The following is an 18,986-nucleotide window of genomic DNA, read 5'->3' as shown; positions in this document are numbered from 1 at the left end:
CAGAGAGAAATTATGAAGAGAGAGTTTATTCACCAGCTCTTCATTCTTTTTTTATTTTATTTTATTTTTTTGTTTTTTTAAAAAAAATTGATTTATATGCCGCCCTTCTCCGGAGACTCAGGGCGGCTTACAATGTGCTCAGCAATAGCCTTCATCCTTTTGTATATTTATACAAAGTCAGCTTATTGCCCCCACAACTGGGTCCTCAATTTACCTACCTTAGAAAGGATGGAAGGCTGAGTCAACCTTGAGCCTTGGCGAGATTCAAACCTGCAGTAATTGCAGGCAGCTGGTCTTAATAACCAGCTTAATAACAGGGTGCCTTAGACTACTGTACTACCAAGGCTCTTTGCAGTCTGTTGCATTCTGCCATTTCTTCTCTGGAAATTGTGTTTTATATACACTAATATATAAATATGTGTTGGGCAATACACCTGTGGTCATTCTGTTTCTCTGTTTAGGTCTGCCTGCCTATTCTTTCATATGGTAGTTTGAGGTACAGAGTTTAGTTGCCCAAGAAAGTCATGAAAAAGAGCAGATACATATGTGTGAGTGACAGAGGGGGGGGGGAGAGAGAATATTCATACACACTTGAATTTAAGTAAAAAAAGCTCTGGCTGCTTTGATCTGTCTGATTTATCATGCAGAAGTAAAAGAAAAAGCTTATGAATTCTTTAGGTGAAAGTCTATGTAAAGAGGAAACTGTTTCATATATCCTAGCAATGCAGTCAACCATTAGTAAGTATATTATGGAATGAAATCACTATCTGGGATGAGGGCAGCATAGACCTGAAGGTGGAAACATTAAGCTAATTAGCACTGTGAATTCTTGAAGGAGAACTCATTATCATATTTCAGTGTGCAACAGAGCATTGAATTAAACTACATTTGCATTACTTTTCTTTCTTACCTCTTTTGCCTTAAGTCAGTGTATTTCTTTTTTTATTAATGGGAGAACTATGCCATGGTTTGGTACATATACAATTAGACAAGATAAGAATTATTTGTAAACTCATGCTTAGGAGTGAAGTACAGAAAATGCTGATTCATGTCCTATCAATATACAGCACATACCAGCTGGTACATAGAAAGAGATAGCTCTTACAATTGGGATTTTTCCCCCCTTATGACAACCACAATTTAGATATCTGAATATCTGCGGAGGAGGACAACTAAAATAATAATTTGTAAGGAAAGTCATACATGGAATAGCTAGGACATTGAGTATGTTTAATTTCATCTAATCTCTTGCTCCATCTCTGACCGGCAGCAGCCATTTACTTGCCTGTGCTTCTAGAGCTTTCAACTTTCTGCCAGTTTCCTACTGACTTTTGTTATGGGATGCTATCAGAAAGTGCTTGCCTAACAACTATGGGATTCAGTTAACAACAGCCATCCAGACTGCATTTATACACTATTCAAAAGAGACAATAAAAAGGAAAGGAAAGGAAAGGAAAGGAAAGGAAAGGAAAGGAAAGGAAAGGAAAGGAAAGGAAAGGAAGGAAGGAAAGAAGGAAGGAAGGAAGGAAGGAAGGAAGGAAGGAAGGAAGGAAGGAAGGAAGGAAAGAAAGAAAGAAAGAAAGAAAGAAAGAAAGAAAGAAAGAAAGAAAGAAAGAACCCAGCACACATCTTCCCCAGTAGCTTATACCCAGATAAATGGGGATTAATATCAGACAAACAATCAAGCAAAACACAATATTTTAATCAAGGAACTACCAAGGAAAACTGCACCCCCATTAACACTGGCAGAGTAAGTTACTGTATGTAAACAAGGAGAAACTGTAAACTCACTAATACTGAGGATGTTACCCCGTAGGGTACCCGGTGTCTGGAAGCAAATTTAGGTCCCAAAGTTGACCGAAAATTATTCAAAATATTCAGAATGTTCCAACTTGGCCTGAATTAATGGCACAGAATGCTCACAGTATCGTGTCCATAAATGATTCATTTTTATTTATTTCTGCAATGGCTACGCTGCTTAATTAAAAGTAATTGAGGCATTTACAGTATTATTAAATTAAAAGACAGATATTAAATGATTATATAAAAGCTATACAGTAATGATATTGGCATTGACTTTCTAAGGCTTGACCCCTGGGGCCTATATGCAAAATTCTTAACAATGATATGAAAGTGATGCCACTGCACTTGGGGACTTAAAAAAGGAATAAGAATAATGTTAATAGTTTACCTCCATTCACAGCCATTGGACCTCCCTAGATTTTCTTTTTTAGATCAGCCAAATTTAGCAGGGTGGTATGTCCAGTTCAATTCCTTATGGATGGATTAACTCCTTCATAATCTCTTCACTGAACGTTAAAATAGTGATCTAATAAAATCAAATAATTTCAAGCAGAAAGCATATGTTAGAAATCATGTTTAATGGCATATGGCTATTGTGTTATTACTGTTATAGGAAAGAAAATACATAGCTGTTTAGCAGAAGAGGGCAGCATTTCAACATTGTTGATAGAGAAAACCTTATTGTTTTTTTTAAAGCAGCAGTCTCTAGAGATCTAATACATACAAAACGATAAACAATCTCTTACACTGCAAAGTAATATACTATTCAGTTAAAACGTAATCATTACTACTTAACCATTATCAACTTCAGCAGACAGCCTACAAACCAAAATCCATATCATATTGTTCAGATGTTTGTGTTATGAATAGAAAACTCTTTAATAATGCAAAATTTAGATGATTTATCGTTGGATTGTATTATCCTAGTTACATTCTGGCATTTGAAATCTGATACTCTTGGAATGAACAGTGAATAAAATGCATTTGTTAAGTTTTGGATTTAAACAAAAACAACAATAATAAGACAAAATCAACAACAAACACATGGCACACACCAAGGCAGGATAAATATTTATTATTTATTTAGTGTATGACATACAATATCAGGGAAATCTACAAATGCTAGACACAATGCAGTCCTGGCAGCCTAAATTGTTAGTTTGTTCTGTTTGGCATTTGCGTGCCTATCTTGGTGCACTGCAGGGGGTGAACTAACTTACACAAGCTGACTAGCAGCACTCAGGTTGCTGGCTCTTCCAAGCTCCTTCACCAGTTTTGCCTCACCTTGCCTTGTGTTGTGTTGCCTCATGTCCAGCCAGGTCCAGCACTAGCTGCTTCTCTCCACACACACGGATGCAGATAGTTTTACCCATTTATCTACTAACAATATTGCATGCTTTCAAACTGCTGGGTGGGCAGGAGCTGGAGAGTGAGCGACGGGAGCTCAACCTGTCTCACAGTACTGGGCTTGAATCACTAGAGTGTAGACCATTTCTGGCCAGCAGTTCCAGCATCATTAAGCCACTGTGCCCTCATGTCCCTAGGATAAATAACAGACATATTCCTAGAAATCAACCTTGGGGAACAGATCACTCCACCCCATATCATTACCGGTAAGAGCGAGTATTTTAATAGCTTTAAATGATTTTATGATTGCCTAATGGGGTCAAAAACATATGGACCTTAGGGGTATTACTGTTCCAGAAAGTAGGTAAGAATAGTGATATGGTAGCAATATATCCTACATACCACAATATGGCAATGCTTTACTGCTTGGACTGAGAATGCAATGACTTGTCCAAATTTGACTGTCAGCAGAAACAACAGAAAAAATATGGCCCTGTGGGTAGTCACATCCTGAGTATGAATGGTTTGCAGGTAACGACACATTGAGTGGTCTGTAATAGCTTTGCAAGCTTTGCCAACTACACTGATAATCAGTATAACTTGCAAAGAAGTGGAGTTACAAGAATGAAATGAAAAGTGCCCATAACTACTCACGCAACTGCATTCTGAACCAGCTGTAATTTCTAAGTGGTCTTGAATATAGACCCAAGTAGAAATTTGAAGAAATGCTGAGAGTTGCATAGCTCTTGAACATCAGATTTAGGAAACCTTATTAATGTCTACCAAGAGAAAAAATGCATTCAGTAATTGCAAACTTTTCTTGCTTTTGTATAAAATAAGAGAGAGAGAGAGAGAGAGAGAGAGAGAGAGAGAGAGAGGGAGGGAGGGAGGGAGGGAGGGAGGGAGGGAGGGAGGGAGGGAGGGAGGGAAAGCATGCAACTCCTATATTCCTTTTTGGAACATATATAGAATATTGTATATATAAGAAAACCACAGGGGCTAGTCCAAGCAGTTGCCAGGACTCAACACTGATTTGAAGGTGCAAACATAGAGAAAGCAATGTAGCATTGAATAAGTCTACCTTGCGCAAATATCCAGAGGGACAAAAAGTTATGAAGACATAAAATAAAATATACAGCTTTGTTAGATGTAAGAGATGGTCAGCTAAATTTTAAACTGACTCCTTAATGAACTGTTAGGAGAATTTAGAAGCAGTTACATTTTATGATAAACACACTAACATTTAAGAGATGCATCTCTCACTACTGCTAGCAATGAGATAATTTTTCTGGGAATGATGGAACAATTAAGGCAGAAATAAATGGTTATATTCCATCATCCACTAAGGCAAGGTAAAGAAAGAAATTGTATGTCTGTTTGTTTGCCTTAATTGAATTCTGCTTGCTTAGTTACTTGATTGGAAAAGTTGATATTTCAAAAAAATATATTTCTACACTTGTTATGCTTAAGAATAAAGGGAAATAAAAAAAATTGAAACAGCAAGATGGGCTTTGTGTAGTATATTTTGACATGTAAATTCTGAACACATATAAGTTAGTTTTTGAATGATATGTTCTATAATCTTTCAAGTTTCATAAAACTGGAAGGGACCTTGAAAATCTTCTAGTCCAACCCCCTGCCCAAGGCAAGAGTCCTTATTGAATCCAGCAGTGCTTATTCTATCCTGGAGAAATGGTTATCCAACCTTTTTTTTTTTTTTTAAGCCTCCAATGATGGAGCACCCGCAACTCTGGAAAGCAAGCGATTGCATTGATTTAATTGTTCTCGCCATCAGGAAATTTCTCCTTATTTTCAGGTTGGATCTTTTTAAAATGAACTTCCACCCATTGCTCCTTACCCTATCCTCTGGTGCTTTGGAGAACAAGTTGACTTCCTTTTCCCTGTGACAGCTTTTCAAGTATTGGAAGACATAATCCTTCTCTTCGTTAGGCTATGCATCCCTAGTTCCCTTAGCTGTTTATTATAACGTTTATAGTCTCCAGCCTCTTTATCATCGTTGTTGTTCTTCTCTGTACTCTTTCTAGGGTCTCAGCCTATTTTTTGTATCATGGGGACAGAATTGAACAGAAGTGACTAATTAATTAATTGGATAGTATCTAAATACTACCAAAACTCTAATTTCACTAACCTTTAACTGAGTAAAATGCTGCATCATAAAGCATCAGTGTTTAAAGCAAGATATCTCAAATAGGCAAACTTACAGAATATGTCCAAAATCCGAGACCCATGACTCCCAAGGAAATTAAATGTGTGGCTGCTTTAGATTATTGCAGGGTCTATCTGAAATAGATGGAACCAAGTGCAAGTGCTTCTGTTATACAATTTTGTTACATTTTCTTCAATTATTGGAACTTCAAACAGAGATGGTAGATACAGGATTGAATAAATTGGCCATTATCCCTATTATACATCTCGTGTCAAATTCTACATGAATAGATGTATTGTTTCCAGGTTAAACATACCATTCATATTAAGGGCAAATCCAAGACTGGCTTGACTGGGGTTCTTTTGCAACCCAGCCTGAGTTACTGGCACTTTTTCCTTTACATTATGAAGATGGTCAAGTGCCCCTTGCTAAATTGGTGAGAATGAAGAAACAGTATAAGACATATTTGAGGTTGTTTTTTTTTTTAAAAAAAGGGCTACTTTAGAAGAGAGGCAGAATAACAGAGTTGGAAGGGATCTTGGAAGTCTTCTAGTCCAACCCCCTGCTTAGGCAGGAAACCCTACACCACTTCAGACAAATGGTTATCCAATAAATGAACATGTGGCAGTTCATTTTAGCAATTGGGGACAAATCACTACTCTTCTAGCAAATTATAGAGGCTATCAAAAAATGATTTGCCCCTCCAATCCATAAAGTTTCCAGAAAAACACGGGAAATTTATTTCAAAGTCTTTTATACTTCTATGAGCAGGAACGCTTGCAAATCTAAAAAAAATCGTAATAAATCAAGGAACTCTTCCCATTCCAAACAATAAATATTTTGAAGTCTTTGAAGTTAGGCAAAGCCTGACCAAATAATACTAGTTATACTATTCCTCTTGTAAAGTTGGAGGAAAAGTCAGTTCCTGATTTGTCGTTCCCTTTTTTTAATGCAGGTTACTTTAGTCATGTTCCTCAGGACTAGATCATTGTCATTATTGTGTTAATGTTTAAAAAAGGATATCGGGATGTTTCCAAAGAAATATCACATTTGCTATGTATAGTTTACAATATTTTTGCCTATAGTATGGATTGTAAATTACAAATAGGGATAGAGAGAAGACTGAAATTAGGCAATAAGCAGCCTCTTTTTGACTGTTCTATATTAGATCATGATCCTATGACATCTTATTAAAATATATATGAAAATATACAAGATCTATAAATATGTATATAGCTTTATAGATCTTAATTCTAAAAAGCTGTTCATAGTCTAAGAGCTTTGCTATTTGAATGACTGCCTATTCCAAATTTTTTATTTTGATAAGATTTATCATCATTATTCTCATCTTCCCTATTATCTATCACCTTATCTTCTTATGACTATAACTTGTTGCTTGTATCTTACAATTTAAATTGTTTAGTTAGTATCCTAGTATGATTTATGTTGTTTGCTTATTTAGTATCCATGACTATCACTAAGTGTTGTATCTAATGTTTTATGATGAATGTATTTTTACAATGACTATGATAATGATCTATTGTTGTATGTACACTGAGAGCTTATGCACTGGAGACAAATTTCTTGTGTGTCTAATCACACTTGGCCAATAAAGAATTCTATTAGGCAGTGGGTATGCTCCAAATTCCCTCAGTTAACAATGCCATCTATTGGGAACTAGGATATTTGTCTTCTCTGTTACAGGATTCACCCAGGAATACATATGTCTATCATTCTGATGATATCCAGAAAGTCTTTGAAAGCCTGGCTATTCTTCCAGCCTTTATTAGGATGGTTGTCAAGTTGTCTGTTTGCATTCTTCTTCTGAACATACATAATCTATTTCTTTATATTAAATTTCATTTAAATTGTAAGCTATCCAAAACTGTTTGAGGTTTGGTTGCAAGTTGTATAAATAAATAAATTTTGGGGAACAATTCTTTGGGAGAAATAGAGTCATACAAAGATAGACAGATGACTCAATTTTAAGTTCAACACATCATGAATTAGAAAAAGGTATAATCCTCAAAATATGTTATATAACTTAATTTCTGTTTGGAATGAAATTACACAGGTTTGTATTTTAGCCACCTTACTTAATATTTATTTAAACATCTTATCAGGTAGATGGTCTGATTTAAGTTTCCACCTCCTTTCCACAAGAATGGGTGTTCAATTCTGCTATAAACTGATAGTATGGCCATGATTTCATTAATACCTATAGGACTTAAAGAAGGTCTCAAAACATTTTAGCCATTTATTTGTCTGTTTATTAAATTTATTTACAGCTCATCTCATTGTGCGGCTACTATAGGTAGCTTATAATAATAAAATGAAGAAAATGGTAAAAATGTAAAAATAACAATAGTAAAGGAATGAAACAATAAAAATAAATAGTGGAAGTAACTAATATGAAATTAAAAAATGAGACGAGGGGGAGCAGCAAGTGCAAAGGGGGTCAGCAAGAGGCTGCAATGACTACTTTCTGGCAAGCAATGACTAGAAAACCAACATGGTGGTTTTTGCCAAAAAAAAAAAATAAAATTAAAAGAGTTAGTTGGAGTCAGTGGATATATAACTTGTAATAATTAAATTTAACTTAACTATCAAGGGGAAGGAAATTGAGTAGGTTAAGAATTCCAAATATTTGGAGTTGGTGCCCCAGACTAGAGTTGTCTAGAAGATGCACATTGATCATGATATTTCACCATCACATGCAAGTATAGCAGCAGTCATGAAGTTTATCCAGAAAAATGTAGAGATTGCATTCAAAAGTTCTGAAACCCTTTACTGCAAAATGTTTGGCCCAAATTACTTTATGTTGCCCAATTTTCATAGTGCCCCAATGCCCAGGCAGCTCATAAACTTTTATTCTTTCTTTACTGACACATTTTGCAGATCAAAACAAAAGTGTTCCTGATAATTTTCTTCTTCCAATTAAACACCATTTATCACATTTAATGCAGCCAGGTTTTGCACTGCAGCAATTAAAATTCATAAATGGATAATTATAGAGAGAGGACAAGAGTACAAACATTGGCAATCCTTTTTTTCCCCAATCATTTTCACAATTAGTGTTAAACACTTTTTCAGGCTGAAATGAACCTTCTCATTCTTATTATATATATTTTATTAACTATAAACTTCTTATTAATCATATTAAAATGCAATTGTTTTCTCATAAAAGTTGGTCAGTGGTTATTAGTTTACATATTTTTAATATTTTATTAGGCCTTTATGCTACGAACATTAAAATAAGTTTTTTATTAATATTTTATTGCACAGTTTTTCTGTTCTTATTTTACTATTTTTATTATTTCATTGCATTTATATCTTTTATTTCACATGCATCTATTTAATCTTATTTTTTAAGTTCATTTTTCTCATATTTATTTATATGAATCACTGGTCAATGACTATAATAAATTTGATTGATTGATATTTAAATGTTTGCTTACAAATGTAGATTAATAAGACTAACTGGATGGTTATATGTTTTCTAAACATATCTGTCTGTTTAGAAAAGCAGCAAAAAGAGTTTAAATTTCTGCAAGAATAAATACCAATGCTGTTGAGGGCAGTATATTACCCATTTTGATTAAGATTACAATCTACAAATTCTTAAAAATGAAAATGACTAATGTTTTTCAGGCAGAACTAAAATTCCTTTTTAAAATTCTTTTAGAGATGCCACTGTGAAATCACTTTTAATTAACTATGAATGTACATAATCAAAACTATTTAAGAAAAAATAGTTTTTTCTTAAAATACTTGAAAAAAATAAAAACATTCTGTAGCAAATGTCAGCATTTCTATTATGTATTTCTTGTTATTATCAAGGGACTATATTAATAACAAGAAAAAAGTTTCACAATTGGGAACAGATATGGAAATTTCCTTTTTAATCTGAAAAATATGTTTAGGAATTAATACTGAAATTGGGCTTCAGATCCTTTGCAATCTGCATTCAAACTTTTTATTTCATCCCAGTCTTCAGACAGTAAACATATACACACATACACAAACACATACACACACTCTATTAACACATTAAAAACAGAAATAACTTGAAAACTAAGATAACTGACTTCAAAGAATACATGAGAGAAAGACCAGGCATTTGTAAACTAAATGAAAACAATCTAATTTTCCAGGCAATTAAGGCATTGAGAAAAAAATTGACTTGTATTTCTTTGGAGAATATTTATGCTTAAATGGTATCTAGGTATAACCTTTTCATCCCTTAGAAAGCTGCCTATAGTTGTCTGGATTGTTGATAGAATTGATTAATTAAGAATGCCTGTCGTCTGGTTTGGTTATTCAATTATCTTGGATGGGTATGTTTATTGAAATTCTTATAGACTCACTAGAACTAGTTATTCTAGAAGTTTCAACAAAGCCAACAGTAGAAAAACATGCTTCAGATTGAAGTGTCTTCTGTTTGATCAGCAATACAGACACAACAATGCAATTAAGTGGTACTATAAAAAAAGACTTTCGAGCTTTTTCTTATCTCTGGAGGTGGGGAGGGACAAAGGGCAGTAAAAAAAGACGGACTAGGAGGAGGAACAGATTAACACTGGATGCAGTGTGTAAAATAAAAGAAAGATGGAAAAAGACAGAAGGATGGTTAGTTTTATTGTGAAAGATTAATAGGCTTGATAATGCCACAGATGACTGGACATTATATATAGACTTAGACTTTTTAAAATAAATAGATTGGCTAATCTGGGAAATTCTGAAGTAACATGTAGAAGAGACTGTTAACATAGATTTTATATTTAGAGGAATATTTAAAATTGCTATCTCCATGGATACTGCTGCTGTGAAACAATATACTACAGAGCTGCAGTCAATAGCATATAAACAGGGAACAACAGGTCAAAATGAGCTGCACTTCTTTTGCGGCAACATAATGCCATTGATGAGCTGTTTATTAAATTTATAGATGACACAATATTGGGAGGTCTGGGAAACACTCAGAATGGCACAACAAGCTTTTGATCTAATCTGCAAAAGTTTAGAAAATTAGGCCGGGAGGAACAATGTCATTCAATAGGAACAAATGTAAGATATTATACTTAGGAAAGAAAACTATAGAATACTGTTGGAAGAAATGTCCATCTGGGTTCAGTTTCAAGTGGGGAAAAAGACACTGGATTCATGGAAGTTGCTTGGAAAGAAGGTTTATTGGTGAACAGGATCACATGGCTTGAGATCCTGGGCAGAAAAGAGAAGAGATGCTGAGAGTCCCTGGATTTTATACCCTCTCTTGGGCTTTGAGTTTGAGCTTGTGTTCTGATTAGTTGTCAGACTCCCATGGGGCCATGCAGGGTAACTTTGTAGGTTGTTTTTTGGGTCCCACACTTGGTTGACTCTTGCTGGGTAATGATGTAATGAAAGGGCTTTGGGCAATTCCTACTTTAGCTCTGCCTGAGGGAGGTAGATCTTTGCTATGTAGAATAGACTGGCCCAGGCCTTAATGACCCACTGACAAAAGTTGGGGGGGGGGGAGGGCTGAGTTTCTGCCTCCCTTTTAGAGGAAATATTCTGCCCTTTTAATATTTCCTAAAATATCTCATTTTCCTAGGAGAAGATGGGTGCTAACTTCCTAAAATACAATTACAAGATGGCAGATTCATGGTTTGGAAGTACTATATTGGAAAAAGACTTGGGTGTGATCGTTTATGTTAGATGAATATGAGCCAGCAGTTTAAGACAGCTTCAAGAAGTAGCCTTTCTGAGCTATGTTAGAAGAAACTTTGAAACTTTGTGAGGACAGACTGGAAGAACTTGAGATGTTCAGGTGGAGAAAAAGAAGACTGAAGAAAGAGACAATATCAGTTAATGTAGGGAAGATCAAACAATTCTCTGATGACACAGAGACTTGGATCTGAAATAATAGATAAATTAGTTATATAGTTATTGTTTAAAAAATTTCCAATGTAAGATCTATACAGCAAAGAAAAGTTTCCCAACTGAGTTTGTGAGTGAGTCTCTGGGATCTTTAACAATTGACTAGATGGTGATCTTTTGAAAGTTTTTTCACTGTTTTTTTTCCTGCATATTGCAGAGGGTTTGACTAGATTATTCTTATGATCCCTTTTAACTCTATAATTCTATGATTCTGACAGGTGCTTAGGATTGAAATTGCACATATGTGTGTAATGGAATGTATGGTGGGAGATTTGTACCTTTAGACTTGCAAATTTCCATTAATGTAGCCTTACAATAAAGTAGAATTTAATAAACTTGCTTGGTTTACCGGGGAGGGCTGACAGTCACTCATGCCCTTGTCACCTCACAGTTGGATTATTGCAATGCGCTCTACATGGGGCTAACCTTGAAAAGTGTTTGGAGACTACAGTTGGTCCAGAATGCAGCTACGCGAGCTATCGTGGGTGCACCTATATGCACCCACATTACACCAATTCTCCACGAGCTGCACTGGCTCCCTATTGGTCTCTGGGCACAATTCAAGGTGTTGGTTATTACCTTTAAAGCCCTACATGGCTCAGGGCCAGGCGATCTTAGAGACCGTCTTCTACTGCATAGCTCCCAGCGACTGGTAAGATCCCACAGAGTCGGTCTCCTCTGGGTCCCGTCAGCTAAACAAAGTCAGCTGACAGGCCTGCGGGGAGGGCCTTCTCTGTGGCTGCCCCGGCTCTCTGGAACCAATTACCTCCTGAAGTCCAGACCGCCCCCATCCTACTGGCCTTCCAGAAAGCGGTGAAGACCTGGCTTTTCCGGCAGGCCTGGGGCTGTTGATCTTGCTACAGTGATATTGTGAGACCCAGCCACGAATTGGAATGTATGGGTTTTAATGTTCTCTTTTAAACTTTTGTATGGGATATTGTTCACATTGTTTTATTCTCTGTTATAAGTCGCCCAGAGTCCCTTGGGAGTTGGGCGGCATAGAAATGCAATAAATAAATAAATAAATAAATAAATAAATAAATAAATAAATAAATAAATAAATAAATAAATAAATAAATATCTTAGCAATTTTACTTATTTTAACAATTAAATTAAATTAAATTAAATTAAATTAAATAATTTTAATTATTTGGGTTTTCTTTTTTACTTGGTTATATTATTTATATTTTAAAGAGTAGTTTCATTTTAAGCAAGTTTTAATTAAAGATATCCCATACTGTCTGGCATATACCATATTGGAAGCGTATGCTTCATGCTTCTTTGATTGGCAAGCTAACAACTAATAAATGTTCTATTTCACTTATATCTTGACATCTGATCTATTATGGAATATACCGTAAATTAATTATAATGTACTATGTAGTTTCTTGCTTTGCAAAACAGCATAAATCCCAACTGTTCCTGGCAACAGTAATTTTATTTAATTAAGTTATAAATTACCTGCTAATTTAAACACTGTGATATTGTCTTGTAGAAAAAAAAGTTTAACACTTGGTTTACTGCTGATTTATAGGAGAAAATCTTGCAAGGAATCTGCAAGAATCAATAGCATGCCATCTGAAAGATTGGGTTTTTTCATAATGTAGGCTTATACAATATTATTAGTACTGTTCTTGTTGATGCTGCTGCTTTCATTTTTGTTGTTTATTTTTGACATAGTTTGTCATCCTCCCATGTTGGGTGAAACAAAATCTCTCCATAATAAGTGGTAAATTTGTAGCAAATATATTGGTAGGTATTTGGATGTTAGAAAAGCAGATAATTGGCTTTTGGGGGTGGGTGGGTTATAATTATTTTACCTTTGAACCCCTTACATTCTTTAATTTTGCTCATAGAATGACATTGAAAAACATTTTTAAAAAAATTAAGTAAATTGCAGTTAGGTAAGTTTCCTTGAGGTAAATCTTTGGCCATTTTAGAATTTCAGTTTTAGTATAATCAGTAAACAGTATCTACAAATAAATATTTTAGGTATGTCTAGCTTACTTGTCTTGTTTGTGCATACTGTTTCTCACTGCTTATCAGTAGTTTCTCTGGGATGAAGACTCTCTCTGGGCTGATAGATTACTTAATTTTTGCTAGATTTAAGATTTTGATTAACAATTAAAGAATAATCTTAGCATTTTATGTTTGATAACTCATCAATAAATGAAAAAATAAACCAAAGGAATATTAAGGATAATTCAAAGAATGTGATGCCGGAGGACCAAGATAGTGAATACTATTTGTTTATTTGTTAGAGTTCTATCCTACCTTTTCTCTAGCCTTCAAGATGAAATATATTGTATTCCCTACCACCTTATCTCTATTGTTCTCTCATGCTGCTTCAATATATTTCTTTCCTCTTTGCAGATATGCTGTCACTCATTGTTGCTTAGCCACTGCCAATTTGCTCAGGAATGGTATAAACTTCACTTTGAAGGTTGATACATTGTTGGCAACTGCCTAGGCAATGTGGCACCATAGACTCTTCTCAGTTTGTTGCTGATATATTTCTATCAGAGAACACTTTGAGATTGAACAATGTAGAATGAGTCCCAGGAGAAAAGCAATATAGTTTCAGTCCTGGAACAGTGTGGCATCTTTTAAGGAAGTGACAGCAAGTGGAACCTTGAATTTATTTTAATATTTGATTTTCTTTCTTATACTTATGATCTTTTATATTCCTTCCACTACATTTTTTTCTCATTTTTTTCCTTTTGTGTTATATTGTGTTGAGGACAACACAATACAGGGTGGTAAGAAGGGCTTAGTTCTGTATTTTTATTGCATCTACAAATGGCTGCAGATCAGAAAATTATCTGGTTCTGTTGAGGAAAACTGGGTCAGAAAATTAACTGCTGGAGGATACCATTCTAATAGCTCAGAGATGGACACCAGCTAGGCAGTTCCAGCTGAGATGACAGTGCATAGTTTTCTAAAATCCATTTAAATCTTTAGGTCATGAGGAAGTAGACTGGATTCTCTGTGCTGTTAGCTTGTGGATAGAATCCTTGTCTAACTTGTCTAGTAAAAACTGCTAGGGAGGTGATGGAAGGCTGATTTGGTAGCATTGACTATATCTTTGAATAAGAAGTGTTTGCTCCCACCTTAATAAAAAAAAAAATCAGTGATATGTCTCCTCTTCAAAAGGTCATCTACCAATTTAGCTACTTGGTACAATTATCAAAGAGTCTGTAATTTTCTTTTTATAGGGAAGGTATTTGAAGAAAAATAATGGGATGTAGTTATAGAGATTACTCAATGAAATTAATTATCTGATCCTTATGAATCAGAATTCTGTCCTGACTATTGGAAATGACATTGGGTTTTTTTATAGATTAATTTTGTTGGGCATGGGATTAGAAAAATATGACCTTTGTGGTAGTGCTGGATCTTTTGGTGGCTTTCAATACATGATATCAACTGTGACTATTGGGAATAAGGAGCCTTAGTGAGACCACACTTGGAATACTGCATCCAGTTTTGGTCACCACAATATAAAAAAAGATGTTGAGATTCTGAAAAGAGTGCACAGAAGAGCGACGAAGAGGGGACTGGAGATTAAAACAAATGAAGAATAGTTGCAGGAATTGTGTATGTCTAGACTATTGGAAAGAAGGACTATGGGAGACATGATACCAGTGTTTCAATATCTCAGGGGTTGCCACAAAGAAGAGGGAGTCAAACTATTCTCCAAAGCACCTGAGGGTAGTACAAGAAGCAATGGGTGGAAACTAATCAAGGAGAGAAGCAACCTAGAATTAAGGAGAAATTTCCCAACAGTGACAATTAACCAGTGGAATGGCATGCCTTCAGAAGTTATGGGTACTCCATCACTGGAGGCTTTTAAGAAGAGACTGGCCAGCCATTTGTCTGAAATGGTATTGGGTCTCCTGCTCATACAGAGGTTAGACTAGAAGACCTCCAAGGTCCCTTCCAACTCTGTTATTCTATGTTGTTCTATTCTATGTGTGGTGACTTACCTCTTCTCACCTGATATCTGCAACTTGCTGTACATCAGGCTGTTTGAAATTTCATTTTTTTTTTCATCATGCAGTGGCAATTAGGTATTTACCTGAACATACAAAGATTTGTCCATGTAGCACTGCTACTAAAATAAAGAAGCTGCCTTATAGCTTCTGGCTGCAGGTCAGTATGCTAGTTATTACTTTAAACCCTAAAAGGGCTAGGATTTGGATATCTCAAAATTGCCTTGTCTGCACTGAATCTGTTCATCTGATGAATCCTGCAGAGCAATATAAGAAAATATCATTTACAACAACCCATTATTTAGCTTTTCTGCTGTTAGCAAAGCTTTTAAGGAATAACTTCTTCCTAACCCTCTTTGGCATCCAAAGAGCCATGAAGTCATGGTTCATCATGACAACCTTCAGCTACTAAGCTGATGTAATGTTGCAGCGATTTCTGTTTTGGTGTTGTTTATTTTTAATCCTATGCTATTGATTCATATAAATCAATACTCAGAAAATAAGCTACTCTTATTTTTATACACAGCCACAGGGACAGCAGTCTAAATATAAGTCATGCACATTTTTGATACAAACCTGGGCCTATTATTCATAATTTTAAAAATCTTCATTTCCTGTATGTATACATAACTCCATTTCATAACAGCAGACCACTGTATCCTATTTATTTATTTATTATTTAAATTTATATACCGCCCTTCTCCCAAAGGACTCAGGGCGGTATACAGCCAGAATAAGAACACACAAATAGAAAATTTAATAACAATTTAAAATATATATTAAACAATATGGCCCATAACTAATTAAAAACCCATTTTTAAACCTCAAGAATTAAAGAATTAAATTAAAGAATTTTTAAAGAATTAAAAATTAAAGATTCAAAGTTAAAAGTTAAATGTATGTTCAGATCAATTGTATCCTTTTCTTTCTCTCAGTTTATTGACAAATAACATTTCTCTTTCTCCTTCATTTATTCATTTGTGGCCTTTGTCAGTTATTTCTATTACATTCTACATTGCAGTGTTCCATATCCCATTACAGCCACTAGGTGAATTCCATGATACCCCTCGTGGAGGTAGGAATAGAGACTTTCACATAATAAAGCAAAAAACAAACAAACAAACAAACAAACAAAAACCATATAAATTAGTTACTAACCTTCCCCAATCTGTCACCTGCATAATTTTGCCAAGAACAGTATCAGTTTGGGCACATTTTATATATGTGCTTACATTCAAAAATTAAAAAAAAAACCAGTTTTATCCCATGCCAACATACTGATGCTTGCAAAGAGATAAGTGCAGTATACTGAGACAAACTGCAATAGCTCATCAAAATACACTTCTCTCTTTATTTGAACATTTTCCAGGTATCTAATGAGATGGCTGGAACTGCTGCCTAGTCAATTTTGAGTCTATTTGTAATAAATTTCAAAGCACATGTTTTTCCCCTTTTCCTGGTGGTCTAACATTTTCTAGTAACTAAACACTGCAAGCCAAATCTAATTTCCACAGAGGAAATTACTGAAGAATTGAAGCATATCAGTTTTGCTGGTTGCATCCTGCAAAGTTTCAAAGTCCATCTGTGCTCCTGCCATGGCATGATTCAAATCTCATCCTCTTCAAATCCAGGAACAAAGTTGTTTAGTTGACTAATGCTTATCTTCTGATCTTTGCTTCTAGAAAAAAAAAAGTCAGTACATCTGTCAGATATAACATCAGTTTTCATCTTCATCTCTTGAGCAATGAGCGAGTTTTCTGATGATCTGCATGGTTGCCAATTTCTTGATGCTCTACAGATTTCCTGCGTACTTAAAATTACTTCAAAATCCATGCACAAGTGGAAAACACTAAACCTGAAAAGCCTGGTGGTTTTAGCATTGCAAATTGTGTTGTGGACTAAGCCAAAAGTAGATTGTCTGATTGGAAAAAAAATCTACCATTTGTAACAAGATTCATGTAATTTGGTACATGTTTAATTCAAAAGGAAAAGGACATGTAATAGTTTAAAAATTGATATCAATGACAAAAAAATGAATCAGGGTCATTTTTTAGTTTCTAGTTGCTAAATATTTTAGGTTGTTATTTATTTATTGTCAGCATGTAACATAATGTCAGTCTTCTTTCATCTTGTCATTGTAAATGATTATAATGTTTCTCATTATTCATTTGTGCCATACACATCATGAAGGAGTTTTAAAAATGTATTCTTGTATTTCTGCATTATAGAAGTCTTCCTGAAGATCAGGATACTATACAATTGATATGCATGACAATGGCTACAACTCCCAATGTATGCATCACTCTTACTGTATGTATTGCACAGGAATTTAACTACACTGGAATATTAAAATCACTAAGTACAATTCTATGATACCATTGATTCTTTGTTATACACAGGTTTTGAAATGTATTTTACTTATTTAATTTATATGCCACCCATCTCACAATCCCAGGCTGCTAGAAAAATAAATATTGGTGGTTATAGAAATATAACTCCTAATACAAATTTGCATGCCATTTAATTGCAAAGTTCAGCCATTACATTTTAACAATACTGCTAATGGCTGTGGACATTCCAAAATGTTTTTTAAAACAGATACTCCAAAATTAACCCATGTTAAAGTGTACAAAGTAATGTTTTGGACAACATCTTTATTTAGTTTAAACTATCAATGGGCTGTAGAAAGTTCAATTCATATTAAGAGAACACAGATGAGTTATTGAAAAAACAATTGACTAGAATACCAATAATAGAGGAACAAATTACATATAGTACGTATAGTAGGCATTTAAGATTTAAAGATTTTTGCACTTTTGTAAATGATAGCAACAGTATATATGTTGCGCTTGTTGGTTTGAATGTATGTGTTATATATTCAATATAAAATACTGTACATGTGAATATAAATTCATACTTAATATTAAACAGGTTTTTTTTAAAAAATATTTTTAATTACATTGTTATTTTTTAAACTGTTCCATTGCAGCAAAACAATGAAAACACAAATAACACAGCAAGGCCATCGTTCCTAATCTAGAGCAATACAAATTAAAAGCCAATTAACAGACAATTCCAAAATTTGGGAAAATAGAAAGGTCTTCACCTAGTGTTTCAATTATGCTAATGTCAATTGAGCCTTTTTGGAAAAAGAATTCTATAAACGTGTGTCTGTGGTGGGGTGGAAGGGACATAGCAAAATCTCTCCCTCTTTCAGAGACCCCAGCTCACCAGCTTTGGTGGGGACCATTATGAATTAAATTTTGATATTTGCAGTATTTTGAATCTTATGTTATCTAATTACAAACTGGACAAAAATATAGTTGTATCTTCTGTCTCATATTTGGAATTGGGTGAAAAAGTTTTAATAAGATTTAATTGACTTAAAAGTAAGTCACCAGATGTTTTAGTTTAAAACAATTTTAGATTGCTATCATTTATTATGAGACCTAGATTGGTGTAGTGGTTAAAACACTAGGCTAGAAACTAGGAGACTGTGAGTTTTAATCCCACTTTAGGCATAAAGTCAGCTAGGTGACCTTGGATGAGCTTACCCATTCACTCTCTCTCAGCCCTAAGAAGTAGCCAGTGGCAAACTACTTTGAAATCTTGCCAAGAAAACTACAGGGACTTGTCCAGGAAATCATCCGAAGTCAAGACTGACTCTAAGGCAGGAAAAAAAAGAAATGTTTGCTTTAGATCAATTAGACCATAGCTCTCATAGTGAGAAAATGCTGACTTTTTTAACATATCCAGAGTGT

At 34.6% G+C, this 18,986-nt stretch overlaps 2 long non-coding RNA genes across 2 annotated transcripts in view; one reads left to right on the top strand and one right to left on the bottom strand.

Moving 5' to 3' along the window:
• Window positions 1-18,986, top strand: part of LOC117670951 (uncharacterized) — a 43,901-nt gene that overhangs the window by 23,134 nt on the left and 1,781 nt on the right. Inside the window, exon 3 of the long non-coding RNA XR_004592737.2 lies at window positions 17,454-17,535. This is a non-coding gene — a long non-coding RNA (uncharacterized LOC117670951). The remainder of the gene's footprint in view (window positions 1-17,453; window positions 17,536-18,986) is intronic.
• Window positions 16,565-18,986, bottom strand: part of LOC117671199 (uncharacterized) — a 34,006-nt gene continuing 31,584 nt past the window's right edge. The window contains exon 2 of the long non-coding RNA XR_015734464.1: window positions 16,565-16,903. This is a non-coding gene — a long non-coding RNA (uncharacterized LOC117671199). The remainder of the gene's footprint in view (window positions 16,904-18,986) is intronic.

The sequence above is a fragment of the Pantherophis guttatus genome, chromosome 5, assembly GCF_059756535.1.
Source record: "Pantherophis guttatus breed Tessera chromosome 5, ASM5975653v1, whole genome shotgun sequence".
NCBI classification, from domain to species: Eukaryota; Metazoa; Chordata; class Lepidosauria; order Squamata; family Colubridae; genus Pantherophis; species Pantherophis guttatus.
Note: the sequence above shows the minus strand (reverse complement) of the source record. Positions and strands in the feature narration are given on the sequence as shown.